This window comes from Symsagittifera roscoffensis, chromosome 9 (genome assembly GCF_963678635.1).
Source record: "Symsagittifera roscoffensis chromosome 9, txSymRosc1.1, whole genome shotgun sequence".
Taxonomy (NCBI): Eukaryota; Metazoa; Xenacoelomorpha; order Acoela; family Convolutidae; genus Symsagittifera; species Symsagittifera roscoffensis.
In genome coordinates, this window is record NC_087070.1 from 10,186,921 (window position 1) to 10,200,817 (window position 13,897).

General features: G+C 36.5%; 1 protein-coding gene and 1 long non-coding RNA gene across 2 annotated transcripts in view; one reads left to right on the plus strand and one right to left on the minus strand.

The window, feature by feature from the left end:
• The window catches only part of LOC134854554 (uncharacterized), a 245,060-nt gene that overhangs the window by 137,672 nt on the left and 93,491 nt on the right, over positions 1 to 13,897 (minus strand). The gene's annotated exons all lie outside the window — the stretch shown is intronic.
• Positions 4,770 to 7,005, plus strand: LOC134854583 (uncharacterized). Its single transcript, XR_010164414.1, has 3 exons — positions 4,770 to 5,251; positions 6,210 to 6,394; positions 6,771 to 7,005. It is a non-coding gene; the product is annotated as an uncharacterized LOC134854583 (long non-coding RNA).

A 13,897-nucleotide genomic window follows, 5' to 3' on the forward strand; every position in this document is an offset into this window, starting at 1 on the left:
TTAACTGTTACATGATCACTAACTATGGCTATCGTTCTTTATGTTGGTTTCGATTTTCGATAAAGTTGACTTGGATGAAATATAATAGTTTTCAATTGGATAACTTATTCGATTGGATTTAATGGTTGAGCTCTGTAAAAGAAGGCAACAGGTCGATTGGACTTCAAACGAGAGGGACGGGCGTTCAACAGTGCTGAGTACAACAGTAACGAAACTGAAAATATTTTCAACAGTTCCAAAAATTTGAGGATATTTGAAAAGTTTGAGTTCTGTTTGCAAATTGATGGCAGTTTTGCATGAATGCTCTGCTCTTTTGTTCTGAAGCGAAACCGAGAAAAAATGACAATTCGCCGAGTTAATTGTTTGTTCAGAAAAATTTATAACGCCGCGCTTGGAGAAATTTTGTTTGTTAACAAGCGGCATCAATTAAAATGGCCATTTTTGGCTTTAAACTTCCGGTCGATTTGAATTAATGTATTTTTCAGTGACTTAACGGATAGAAAAAAACAGTATTCAAAATAATTTCCGGCACTGTTAAACAGAATTTTACTTTTCGCAACTGTTGTATTGCCTCGTTTAAACGCATTGTCGAAAGAGCGGGAAATTATTGACGCTACTTAAACGAAGAAAATCACTCGGTGCAATCCCTCAAATGCGAAGGACCAAATGCCGAATTGGAACAAGTTTTTTATTTCAAGGGTTTCGTTATAAAAGATGTAAATTATCGCTTAATTTATTTCATTTTGATTGAATGACAATTGATTTTTTTTAAAATCGATTTTTGGCTTATTTTGTTTTCTGTCTTTCGCTCACAAGTTTTCGCCCATCTTTTTTGTTTCGCGCATGAGAATAGCTCCAAAATCACTCCAGTTTTGGCGCCAAATTGTCTGGACTTGCAAATTAAACTTTTAATTTGACGCCAAAACGTCTAAATTCCAAGTTTTCTTGCTCAAAATTTTAAAGTGTCACATGAGACTGCAAACATTCGGCATTTAATTTATGATTGCCGCACTTAATATGTTCAATTTGTTCAAATTTTCGGCAATGTTGAACTATTTTTTTTATCGATGATATTGTACTGCCTCGGAGGGACTTCAAATAGAACTTTGAGCTTTTTCAGGTAATTCCAACACACATCGGCTTGATTTCATTTCATTTAGGGTACTTTTTTATGTGCCAAACTGCCGGAACCAGAATTTTTTGAAAGAAGTACATAAATTCAGATGTTGAAGAGGAAATCCACCAGTTACGCTGAAACAGTCACAGCCGACGTCGTGTACAAATAGATATCCAGTGAAGCATTGGTTTTCACATTCAATTCTAGATCTGAAATAGACTATGATATCTAAAAGTAACGCTTGGATGCATTTGGCATAGACTACTTGAGGTTTTTTCAGGTCTAAAATTTCTGTTTTTTAGATCGAAAAAAAAATTCGAAGAATTTTTTTCCAATACGAGGCCAAACTGTGCTCTGGATAGGCGCTCAATTTTGTGTCTGTATGTTCCCGGATTCCAGAGACAATTCTTTAAACAAGTTAAATTTTTGTCGGAACGATCAAAGAAATTGAAAGAACAAAAAAAGAACAAAAGGAGCGTCCTTGTTGCGGAATCCGCTTACATTTCGCAAAAAGCACAGTTTGGCCTCGCAATGTTTGTTTTTTTTTGTTAATCCTGATACAGATTTGGCAAAAAAAAATCAGACAAAACCTCTCATTTTATAAATTTATGATTTTTTTCGTTAATTTTTCATAATTTTTGGTAGTTTTTTAAACAATCTAACTTGAGCGGGACAATCAAAAATCAATGCAGAGTACTTTTCTTGATCTTAAAAAGCCTTCGACACGGTCAATCAGGTACAACTCCTGGAAAACTGTTGCTCTTATGGATTGAGTGGTTTCATCTTTTTACGTCCTACAACAGGACACAATTTACGTATCTTAGTTAATAATAAAACAATGAATTTCAAAAAAGAAAGTATACAGTTTTTTCGAAGCGAGAATGAATCACGTATCTTAGTTAATAACAAAACAATGAATTTCAAAAAAGAAAGTATTCAGTTTTTTCGAAGCGAGAATGAATCAAGTGACATTGGAAACGGAAATTAATTTAGGTACTTAGGAATAGCAGTAGACAATGATTTGATTTTTTTACTTTAAATGAATTTATTTTGACAAAATGTTTCTATTCTCAGGAAAAAATGGATTACTTTTTCCGATTGATTGCTATTGAATAAGAAAAGTTTTAAGCAAGAAACAGCTGAGACATGTTGTGCAAATTGCTATTCATTATGGAGTTTTAATGTATGGTATTTGAAACAAAAGTATATGAAACAACTGGATAATGATCTCAGTAAACTATGCATAATAGTTTTTTAAACGTAATTTAGACTCAAAAAGATCAGCACAGGAAGCTCACAAATTGTATCCATCTACTGAACTTCATGTTTATGAAGTTTTTAAAACAATAGAAAAAAATTCTAAAAGGCCCAGTAGACACTTTACGCAACGTAATAACTAAAGAAGACTCAAGATGCATATCACAAAAAACAGTGAACTCATTTTTTTAAATGACAGTGCAAAATACGAAACAAAAAAATTACTGCATATAAGGGTGCATAGACATTTGTGTCCTTGACAAAACAGTCTGAAATTATAAAAATTGTACCAGACATTTAAGTCCCAGACAAAATTGTTCGAAACTGTTTTGCGAATTTTTTTTGAATTGACCTTGTGATCTTTAATGCTTTGTTCTTTTGAGGTTGTTTGATTGTACTTTAATTAGATTCTATGCGTATCAATTAGCCATAGAACAGTTGAAATGAGACAAAACTTTCAAGAACAATTTGAAATTTTAAAGCGCATTTGGCCGTGCGATGAAGTCATAAGTTTCAAGGTCAAAAGGTGAAAAGGTCTGAAGTTCAAATCTCGGGTCCGCAAAAACCTTTCGTAATTTAGTCAATATTTGAAATTAAAAAACCCAAAATTGGATAAGCTAGGGAAAAGTTGAAATGGGTTGACTTGATTGAGCCAAAAGGGAAGAGGATGGGAAAAGCTTGATTACATTGATCATTTTGCCATTATCAAAACGGGTCTAGCTCAATTTTGAAATATTCTGAGAAAAAGTTCAACTTAGAAAAATTTATTAAAAATTATTGTTTCGCAATATCAACTTTGGAAAATAAATTGACTTTGAAATATAGTTTGATGTTGTTGCTGCACCCTTTTAGGAAACTAAAAGTTTACTTGGGTCGTAGGCCGCAACTAATTCGGAAAGGTTTTTGTCAAGTTTGACATAAAGAGGTTTTTTATAACGTGACACTCTTTTCCCGGCACACATTTTTTCGATCAAGATTTCAGCGTTTTTCTGTTCGTGTTGAAATTTTTCTATGAGTTTGGGAAATAATGGGTGCGAAATTGAGGTGTCTGTTAGAATCCGATGTTTGAAGTATGCGTATGCATCATAAACTAGCATTCCGTTGTTTTTATTTGTCACAAGAGTTTCCATTGTCAACACGAACTCGAGATCAATAACAATGAAATTATGATCTCTCGTGTCTACGTTTGGCAGCACTATCGATCAAGCGATAATTGTGTAGGTATGTGTAAATGAGTTGAGTCCTGTCTTAATTTTGTCTCTGATATGCTGCGCAAAGTAATTTCTGGTCTAATTGCTCAGTTGCGTGGCCTCATCGATTTAATCCTTCCTATTGAGAGCTTATCAAATTAATCCTGTCATTAACTAGTGTGGCAACAGCCCAGACAATTTTGGGACAATTTTGTCTGGGAACCAAATGTCTTAGACACTTTTTGCATTTTGGACTGTTTTTGGCGGGACATAAATGTCTGGGACACAAATGTCCTGACTCGCATATAAGAATAAGAAAACTGCTCAGTTACATCTTTAGTTTTGGAAAAACGATTAGTTTTTTCAGAAAATTTTCAAACAGCCGCAAAAAAAAGAAGAAACAAATTTATAGATAGCTTCATCTTCAGCAATGAAGATCTATTGAACAAAATAACCAGCTAGGAAAATTAATATAACATCTCAATCTCAACAGGTTAACTTTCATATTTCCTCTGCTTTTCTTCTTTTATAATGAAGCTCGCACCCTTGATGTTTTCTGCTTTTATTTCAATACCGGCGAAATCGGAGTTCGGAAATTGAGAAAAACTTCTAATTTTTTTCTGCTCAGGGAAGTCTGAAAATAGACCAAAGGGTTTCATGACTATTTCTCTGACCAATATGTAAAGGATGTGATTCGAGTTCTACAACAATCATTTCTGGTATACTAGCCTGAAACAAATATATTAGAATTGTTATTTGTTTAACTTTTTCTGCCTGTCTCTACTTTTCTCAACTCTTTGTGGTTAGCACGCACTGAACTTCTTTCAAACGGTACTTGAGCTCGACTGGAGAGCACATCTGCTTTTTTCGTCTTATGCTATTCTTAAGCCAACTTTTGATGACTGTGCAAAACTGATTTCAATATCAATTGAAAATCCGAAAAACGTATTAAAATTTTAAAAATTCATTTGTAATGAGAGAATAATATTCTTAAATTTGTAATACTCTTTTTGCATCAGTTGACAAAAAGGTTAAATTTGGTCTTTGTGAGCCAGAAACAATATCAATTATATTTTCACACTCGATCCAGTGCTTGACCGCTACATATTTAAACTCAGCTGTCTCAGCTTCATTATCAATTAATCAAACTCTTCAAATGCTTGAATTGATTTGGTAAATCAACTTTGAGCTTTTCAATTAAAATACTTTATCGTCGCATTTGAAGAAATTTCATAAACTGATTTCAATAGTAAATAAAATTGCAGAAAAACGCTTTAATGTTTTTAACTACATTTGTAATCACCGAATAATTTTCTGAAACTTGTAGTACTGTTTTGCATCATTTGAAAAAAAATCTTAATTTTGGTTTTTGTTAACATTCTCAGCTATACCATATGTTACACGTGCTCCTTGACCAATGCATGTTTAAACGCGGCTGTCTAAGCTTCCTTATAAATTATTAAAACTCTTCAAAGCTTGAACCGAAATCGGAAACCAATTTTAACTTTACGGAAGTTAATTTTTTTTTAATTAAAACACTTTATCGTCGCATTTGAAGAGATTTCATGACCAGGCTAAAGACTGAAAATGCAAAGTTCTTTTTTGCTGGTGCGGCAATTTCTACGTTTCTGTTTCTGATTTGCAGTCGCTGGATAATTGCGCATGAAAATCCAGTAATTATAAACAGGTTAGTCTTTACTGTTTTGCACCGTATTTCAAATTTTATCGGAGCTTTTTTGCCGTTTTTTTAAATTCATGAAATGTTCTCTTCTCTTGTTTCAGAAAATTGGTTTAAATTAAGGTATTGATAGTTCCATGAAGAAATCCATGCAGCTTAAAGTTTTGTCTAATTGTTTGAATGAGAGGCAGGGGCGAATCTATGATTTTCTCGAGGGGGGTGGCGGATTTTCAAACAATTTTCGAAAATTTTGTCGATCTTTTTTTTAGGTCGACCGAATTGATCTTTCGAGCTCTTCCTAAGCACAGTTTAGTCCCTGTTTTGGCCAAATTTTCTGCGCCGTATTTTTGAAAAACAGTCCAAAAAAGGCGTTTTTAGTCACTTTTTGGGAAATGTTGACCAAAAAATTGCGTTTTTTCGGCGCGCGCTCCCCCTCAAAATTAGTATATATTGGCGCGCCAAAGGCGCCTTTTAAATAACTTTAGGGTCGGTCGGCCAAAAGTGGATTTCTTAAACAGTACCAAAAGGGGACCCTTGGGGTCGGCAGGGGGTCGAATCCCTGAGGGAAAGACGCCGTCCACCCCCCCCCCGCCCGCCCTAAATCCGCCCCTGATGTGAGGCAACAATTCCAAAAAAACTCCAGTGTAAAAAAGGGTTTTGGCATTTTGAATAAATTAAAGGACCAGAACAAAAGCTGTTCTGTTCATAGCTTTTTGGCGGAAAAGCGCATTTGCAACCTGGTTTAAATTATACGAGTTCTTGTAAGTTCAGCTTATGCGCGTTTTCCCCCACTCAAATTTTGATTAAATTAGTACGACCAAAGCGAATATGGTAAAACCTTGATCATAATTCAAAATTTGGATACTATAAAAATTAACCAATTTTCGACTTACAAAGAAAAATTTGAAGCAAAGTTTAGTATCATTTCGGGGGCTGTTGAAAAATTTACATATTTAAGTTATTTTAGCTCGTATTCATCAACGCCTATTTCGAAGCCAGTAACCGAAAATGAAATCCAAGTTGAGTGCAAAGTACTCAGAGATGATGAGGAAGGATTACAAAGAGCCATTGAGTCTTGCAATCAGGTAGTTTCGAACCTCAAACGCCAACAATATGTGTGCATCAATGGGCCCAATAGTCACATTTGCAAAAGTTCGTGTTTTCGCTCATGATATCTAATATTTGAGAGCCTAGATTTCAGTTTAACTTCATTTTTTGGTAAAAATAGATCATTCAGGAGGATTTGTTTTTATCTCTGTTTTGAGTTCAAAGTGGAATCGACTTATAAAAATCGACATACTTGTTTTTCAAATAGTTTGTCAAAAATTTGGAACATGCATGATTTCCATTGATTTTTCGATTTGGTTAATGTTAGATATTTTTGTTGTGTGAAAAGGATTCCAAATCTGGGAAGCTAAAATTCTTCGATTACTTTTTTTATAGAAAATTGGTGAGAAAATGATGAATTTCATTCTTACAGATAAAAAACTAGTTATCTGATGCATGAATGAAAACATTTCAACCGAAGTGGTGAACAACTACGTGGAAAACGGGAAACAAAATGACGGATCATTGTGTCAATTAATGAACAATTTGGGGTCAGACAAGTGTGCGCTGTACAATTACCCAGACTATTATGACTTATTTCTAAAACCAATCAAAAACCGTCATCTGAAAATTTTGGAAATTGGACTGGGATCTCAAACAGGGCCCTACAAATCGCAAATGAACAAAACATATCTAAAGGGCAGTTTTCCAGTTTAAAAAACACTTCAGAATTCTTCACTTTGAAAACATTTTGAAAACACTTCAGCGAAGTTTTTGTTAGCTGATGAGAAAAGAGTTTACAAAAAGTAGCTTAGCAGCAAACATTTTCCAATAACTCTTTTACACAACAGTTACAAAACCAATTTTAAAAATTGCTAAAACAATTTATAGCATATAAAAGCAACGTTGTAAATTTGTTTTACAAGTTAATGTTTAAGATGAAAATGATTGTTAAAAAGTTGGATCTAAAAAGATTCGCGAAAATTGTTTTGTTTTGTTTTTCTGAAGTTAGAAAAGTAATCATAAGTCAATTGCTTCATTTTTTCTTTTAAAAAACTGTAGACAATATGCCTCTGGAAAAGAGCAGGTCGAACTGGAAAAAATAACCCATAACAGTTGCCCAATTTACACGTTGGCGGCTCCACCAGAGCTTGGCGAGATTACTTCAAATACTCGTCAATTTTTGGAGCAGATATCAACCCGCAGAGTTTATTCCAAGAAGAACGTATAAAAACTTTTGTGGTGAATATTTCTGACAAGGAGAGCACGCGGCGAATGTTTGATCACGTTGGAAACGTGAATATTTTTGTTGACGACTCCTTACACCAGCCTCGAGCACAGGAAAGTTTGCTAAATGTAGCTTACGATTACGTTCGGCCAGGCGGCTTCTATTTCGTAGAGGACGTCAAACCAGAAGACGCGTGCAATCATTATATGCGGTAGGAAACAAACTGTGACTAGGATGCAATTAAAAAATTTGGTCGAATTTTTAATTTTGTCAAAAATTTGGCTCTTTTCCGGTTCCCTCCTTTCAAAATACCGAGTTTTTATTTGTTTTATGTGTTATTATGGCTAAATGCGTGATGTTACGCTGTAAAATATGAAGAACAAATCTGTTCCCAGTTGTCGATTTTTTCACCACGCCAAATTTCATTGCATTATTTTAATTTGAATTTGAAGGGGGGGGGGGACCGGAAAAGAGCCGAAACTTTTTGTAAGTTTTAAGCTTTTTAAATGTTTCAGGTCTTATGCGAAACGAGGAATCCGCGAGTTTGCCTTCATGCGCGATGCACACTCGACAACACTTTTCACGTGGGGCTTGATGGTGTTCCGAAAACCACTAGACCAGAGTAAGATGTGTTGAAAGTCAGCAGAATCATATTATGTACATAACTATACGTATAATCTTAGCTTCCAGAACTTGAATTCGATAAATCACAATAAAGTTTTGGTACGTTTGAATGCAACAATTGAAATTGTAATTACAGTAACTTTGTGTATTTTTTATTGTTTGAACCTTGAAATATTTTTTAATAAAAAACATTATTGCTTATGCACGAAACCTTTGTCGTTTCTGTAGTTTTTCACGAATGAAAAGACAGATCGAGCTTAGTAGATTTTGAGAACTGTCTTATTTTTTTCAATATTGAATTTGAAAAAAAAAATAAAAAATGAAATATAATAACTTTTCTTCAAAAAATGATTAAAAATTTAGTAATTTAAACTGCTGAAAAACATCCATCTAAGTAATGCAATTAGTAACAATTCATTGAGGATAATTGCTGACTGCTAACTAGAAGATTCAGAGGGAAACTTTTTGAGGCAAGAAGATTTGGAGATAAACGTCTCCGCGGTCAGAAAAGTCAAAACAAGTAAATTTTCTTCAGATTTCGTTTTTTTAAGATCAACAGTTCAAGCCTTATTTGGAAAAAAAATTGTAAATTATTATTTATAAATTTGAAACTACAGCTGCAATTATTTCGAAAATTAGTGATTCTTCAGATTTTTGAAGCCAAACACTGCCACAAAAATTTAACTGAGTATGAATTTTTCAGTTTATTGACATTTTCTAACAAGCAAGAAAACCGAAGCGCATGCCGAGCACCAAGAAAAGAAACAGTCGAGAGATAGGTCAAGCACAGGCGAAGTAAAATAGATTTTTTTGATTTTTCAACGCTGGTTTTGATTATGTAGGGAAGTCGCTGAAAACTAGTTGAAAACGGAGAAAACATACTTTTTGAACAAGTAGTCGATAAAACGATAGAGTAGTTAGCTTTAAATCATCAACTTATTCAATGTTCAAAGCCGTTGTTCTAGGCACTGTAAAAAATTTTCTAGAATCTCGTCCGAAAAAATTTTCATATATGACTCGATCTATCTGATTTTGGGTAAATCAATTTAAAAAACTTTTTTAAAAATTGGAAATTAAAACGAATAAGAAAACGCGGCCAATTTGTGTTCGGAACAGCAAAAATAGTACAGACAGTTGAGACTAAAATTGACTGAATGTAGAGAAAACTGTTATTTGAAAAACATCACTAAATAAGTTTAACTCCAGAATAAAAAGCAAGGTGAATGTTCTGAACATTTTTTTTTCCGATACTGGACGTCATCGAAAGCAAATAATTTTAATGAAGTTTACAGTGTTCTGCTAAATTATTATCATCGAAGATTTCATAAAAGTTCAAAGAATAGGCTAGCATTCAAAAAATTTAGGCACATAAGTTTGCACTTTTTCTATTTTTTTTTCGTCTCTTCTCTACTTCCTCTTCAATCGTGTCTTCTTCTGTTTCCTCTGTTTCTCCCGATGATGTCTCTGTACTGCCTACTTCAGTTTGACGTGGTATGCTCTTGTGGGATTTGGTGTTCAATATGTCCTGAAATGTAGTTTTTCTGGCTGCTTGAAATACAGTGATTCATTCAATTGATTCTCTCCCTCTCTTTTTGTGCGCGCTCAATTTCCGAAAATTGGTAAAAACTATGAAGTCGAGTGCTGAATTATTGAGAGAATTTCCTGGCAAAAACTCTCGGAAACTCAATAATTCAACAATATTTTCGGCCAAGCATAGCATCATATAACTTCATTAACTGCCCCGAAAACGGTACAAATCAGCGCAAGCTAGCCACAAGAACCGATAATAATGTCTTTGAGACAAATTGCTCTTTTTGGCGGTCAGCCCTAATCAAGATTGAACCGAAAAAGAACCAAAAACATTTAAAATAGGATATAACCCCCTTTTTTTAGTATTTTAACACATTGTCAGGTGGGGGACTCAAACCTACGCCAACTGGCAAGTCTGTATTGTCAGCGTTACTGTAGCTAAGGCCACTCGGCCATCTGTCCTTGTTTTATAAGCATTTATACTCTTGCTTTATATGCAATTATACTCTTGTTACATTTGCACTGCAATATCCCCCCCCCCTGAAGAAGGAAGGACAGGAGCGAGCTTAACGGTCGGTCGAGTGAGTTCACGCGTTGCGGTCTTAACAAGGGCGGATCGGGAGCAACCGTCCTCTCCATAATGTAGCTTAACGATTCGAGCGAGAGGGTAGTACCCACGGGGACGATCGGGCTCAATCACCCATACGAGATCGCCTGTCTTTAGTGTGAAGTCAGAATGAGTGTGCCACATGACACGCTTATTCAGTGAGTGAACATCTTCTCGAAGCCAACAAGACCAAATAGCGTTAGAATACGACTGCGCTCGCAAATACCTTTTATTGTGGTCGATGCGCTTCCCAGGTAAAAGCGAAGGAAAGCTTGTGGCATGTTGTCCAAGCAAAAAATGGTTCGTGTTAACACTTCTAACTCACATGAATCAGTACTAACGGGATTGATTGGTCTCGAATTCAAAGCTTACTCAACTAAGCAGAGTGTTGTTCCTAACACCTCTTCAGTAACTCGCCTACTGCCTAGTATATCATAATGCACGCAATTCACGCTTCAGATGAGGCGCTCCCAGGAGCCGCTATGATGGGGTGCAACGGGTTAAGTTTCGAAGCAACACCTTTGTGTGCAAAAATGGTCGGAGCCATGCCGTTCCAATTCGTGATGCAGGCAAGTAATTCCTTTTCCGCACCAACGAAGTTCGTGCCGATATCCGACCAGATCGTGCTGGATGTACCAGGACGCGCAATGAACCGTTCAATACCCATGACACAAGAACTAGTGTCAAGAGATAGTACGATCTCAAGGTGTACAGTCCTGGTGGTGAGGCAGGTGAAAAGAAATTTTCCATCTTTTTTCAGTGCTTTTGCGAACCGCAACGTAAAGCGCTCCAAAGTTATCCACACTTGTATGATTAAAGGTTGGTTGCTTGTATCCAAGACGTTCGACAGATAAATTGGACAAAATTGGCTGGATGGTACTTGCTTTGCGTTTACGGCATGTAACACATTGATTTTCGATAGACTGAAGCAACACAAGTACATCATATTTTATATTTAAAACGGATCGAGTGTAACCTAAACTTTGATGAAAATGCTTATGGTGGAGGCTGCGGGCCAACAAACGACCTAGTGTATGTCAGGCGTCGAGTAATATTGGGTGCTTAGTATCAAACTCGGTATTCACTAAGCACACAATATGTCCGGTGAAACAAATTTTATTAGCGGGACCAATAAATAATGAGTATGTGGCAATTTTACTACTACTCTTGATAGGTTTGCCAGCGGTGAGTGTGTTCAAATCCACGGGAAAGATTCCACTGAGCAAGATGAATTAGTTTGTTTTCCGCGATATCAAGTTCAATGGAAACGATGATCCGCAAGTTCTTACGGCGGAAATGCTTATGTAAAGGCAGCATTCTCAACAAAAAGATACATCTCTTTTATATCTCGTAATGGAACTAAACCTTTCTCAATTGAACCCATTTTCGTGATGTTTGACGAATGTGACATCGGTGACGAAGGAAAAAGATTTCTCCAAGCAATTATCGACATCACTTCGAACGAATTTTATTGATCACACGTTCGTCGGGTATGAACGGCCAATCAGTAGTCCTGGGAATGCTCGGACCATTAACCCAACTGCTATCTTTGAGGGCTTCAGAAGAAACCCCCGCGTACCGGTATCAGCTGGATTATCGCCGCTCAGGACATGGTGCCACTCATCAATGCTTGACGATTCGAGGTTTTTCGATATTTCACTGATGGGTGAAGACGAGGTTTAGCTATACTCGAGGTTCATTGCTAGAGTAACTTCATCAGAATTACTGACACATTTGGTCAAATTAAGTCCTGCCAACTTAAGTAATGAAATCAAATCACGGCTAATTTTAATTGCATGTGTAACCTTTTCGAACGAATCCAAAAAATCAATTGTGTAAAATTTTTCGCTTACGACTGATGCGGCCTCATGGTATGTGGACATTTTATCAATTGATGTTTTTCGCAACGCGAAATTGGCGAATGTAGGCGAATCCCGTGAGCCGAATTTTTGGCTGGCGAGTGTACTGGTGAACTACCACATCGGAAGTAGTATCCACCCGCCGCAAAAAACTGAGCGAAATTTGATCGCGGACGAGGACTTCTACCTGGAGGAACACGCCCTCTATATCCGCGGAGACTGCGTACTTGTGTTGACGGAATCGTAAAAGTACAAAAAATAATTTTTGGACTAGGTACGGACCCACCAACGAAGACTTATTTTAGGATGTGCCGTGAAACTTAGAAGCCCCATAAGGACTCGACACACCTTACTCGGCTTATTTGGATTTACGACGGGATGGTGCGTAAGATCCCACTCCCGATCGGATTGCTTACGTGGATCATGCGGTTCGACAGTCCTCTCTTTCATAATGTCCTCTCTAATTGTGTCTGTGTATCTTTCGCGGAGTTCAGGGTCTTTACTTAACCTTCTCTCCAATGTTTTTAATTGGACGAGTGACGAGTAATAATCGTTTGGTAGACTGACACCACTATCAATCCAAATCATAGGCACAATGTAATTTTCGCCATTGTGAATTGTTTCACAAGTAGGGATGGTTAAAGCATGTTTATCCGCGGCGGAACGGGCATCGACTTGTTTGAAAGCAACATAAGACTCCAATTTGCACCAGGATTTTATCTGGTCAGTCAAAGAGGAATCTTTAACAACACTTGAAACACAAAGAAGTAGAACCAACGGACGGCGGCGACATACCACTTATGACCCAACCTATCGGTAGGTGAGCGGAACACGGTGAATTATTATCATCTGCCAAGATGAACTTAATGGGTCTAACGGCGTGGTAGTAGTCTTGTCCTATAATAACTTCAACGTCCTGATAAGTACAATGAGTGGGCTTAAAAGGTGCTTATTGTGGATATTTATTCTGCAAATCAACAATTTTGATTAATTCGAAACCAATTCGAATATTGTCTTCAACATATGCACACAGAGGGAACACGAACTCACTATTGTTCTGCTTGGAGGAAACTGTAAATTTGACTCTCTGAGTCTCAACAACGGGGGTTGAATTGAAGCCACCTATTGACAAGTTTACGGGCTCCCCTACTAAGCCGAGACGTATAACGAGTGACGAAGACACCCAAGACTGAATTGATGCACTATCACAAAGAACTAACGTCAGGAGACTGGTTACATCCAAAAAAAAACCAAGTGTTGCAATCGGCAACAACCTTTTAGAAGATTCAATGTCATGTACATCACTAACAGCGGCGTGGGTGGAAGTGTTTGTATTTTCCTTGGACTAGTTTGTCCAGCCTTTTTTGAGACATTCGAAACTTCCTTCCGAATTTTTTCTCGGCTCATGAATCAAGACATTATGTGTGCTATCGCACTCTGGCTTCGGGCATTTTTAGCACTAAAACATTTATGAAAACTATGGTTGCATTTGAGGCAAGCGAAACAAAGTTTCTGTTCAGCTACGTATTTTGCTCGCTGAGTAGCATTTTTTCTCTGAAAAGAGCACAGTTCTACAATGCATAACTTTTTTTACACAAAATGCACGGCCGAAACTTAGACTTAGCCTGTGCTTTACTAGTTAAATTAGTGTTTGCTGTAAAAGCTTTGGTGTTTTTGGCTTAACTGGTACCTCGTTTTCTGCCTTAGAGTTAGATACACGTAATTTTTCATGCCCCTCGGCTTTTTCTTACAACCAGTTA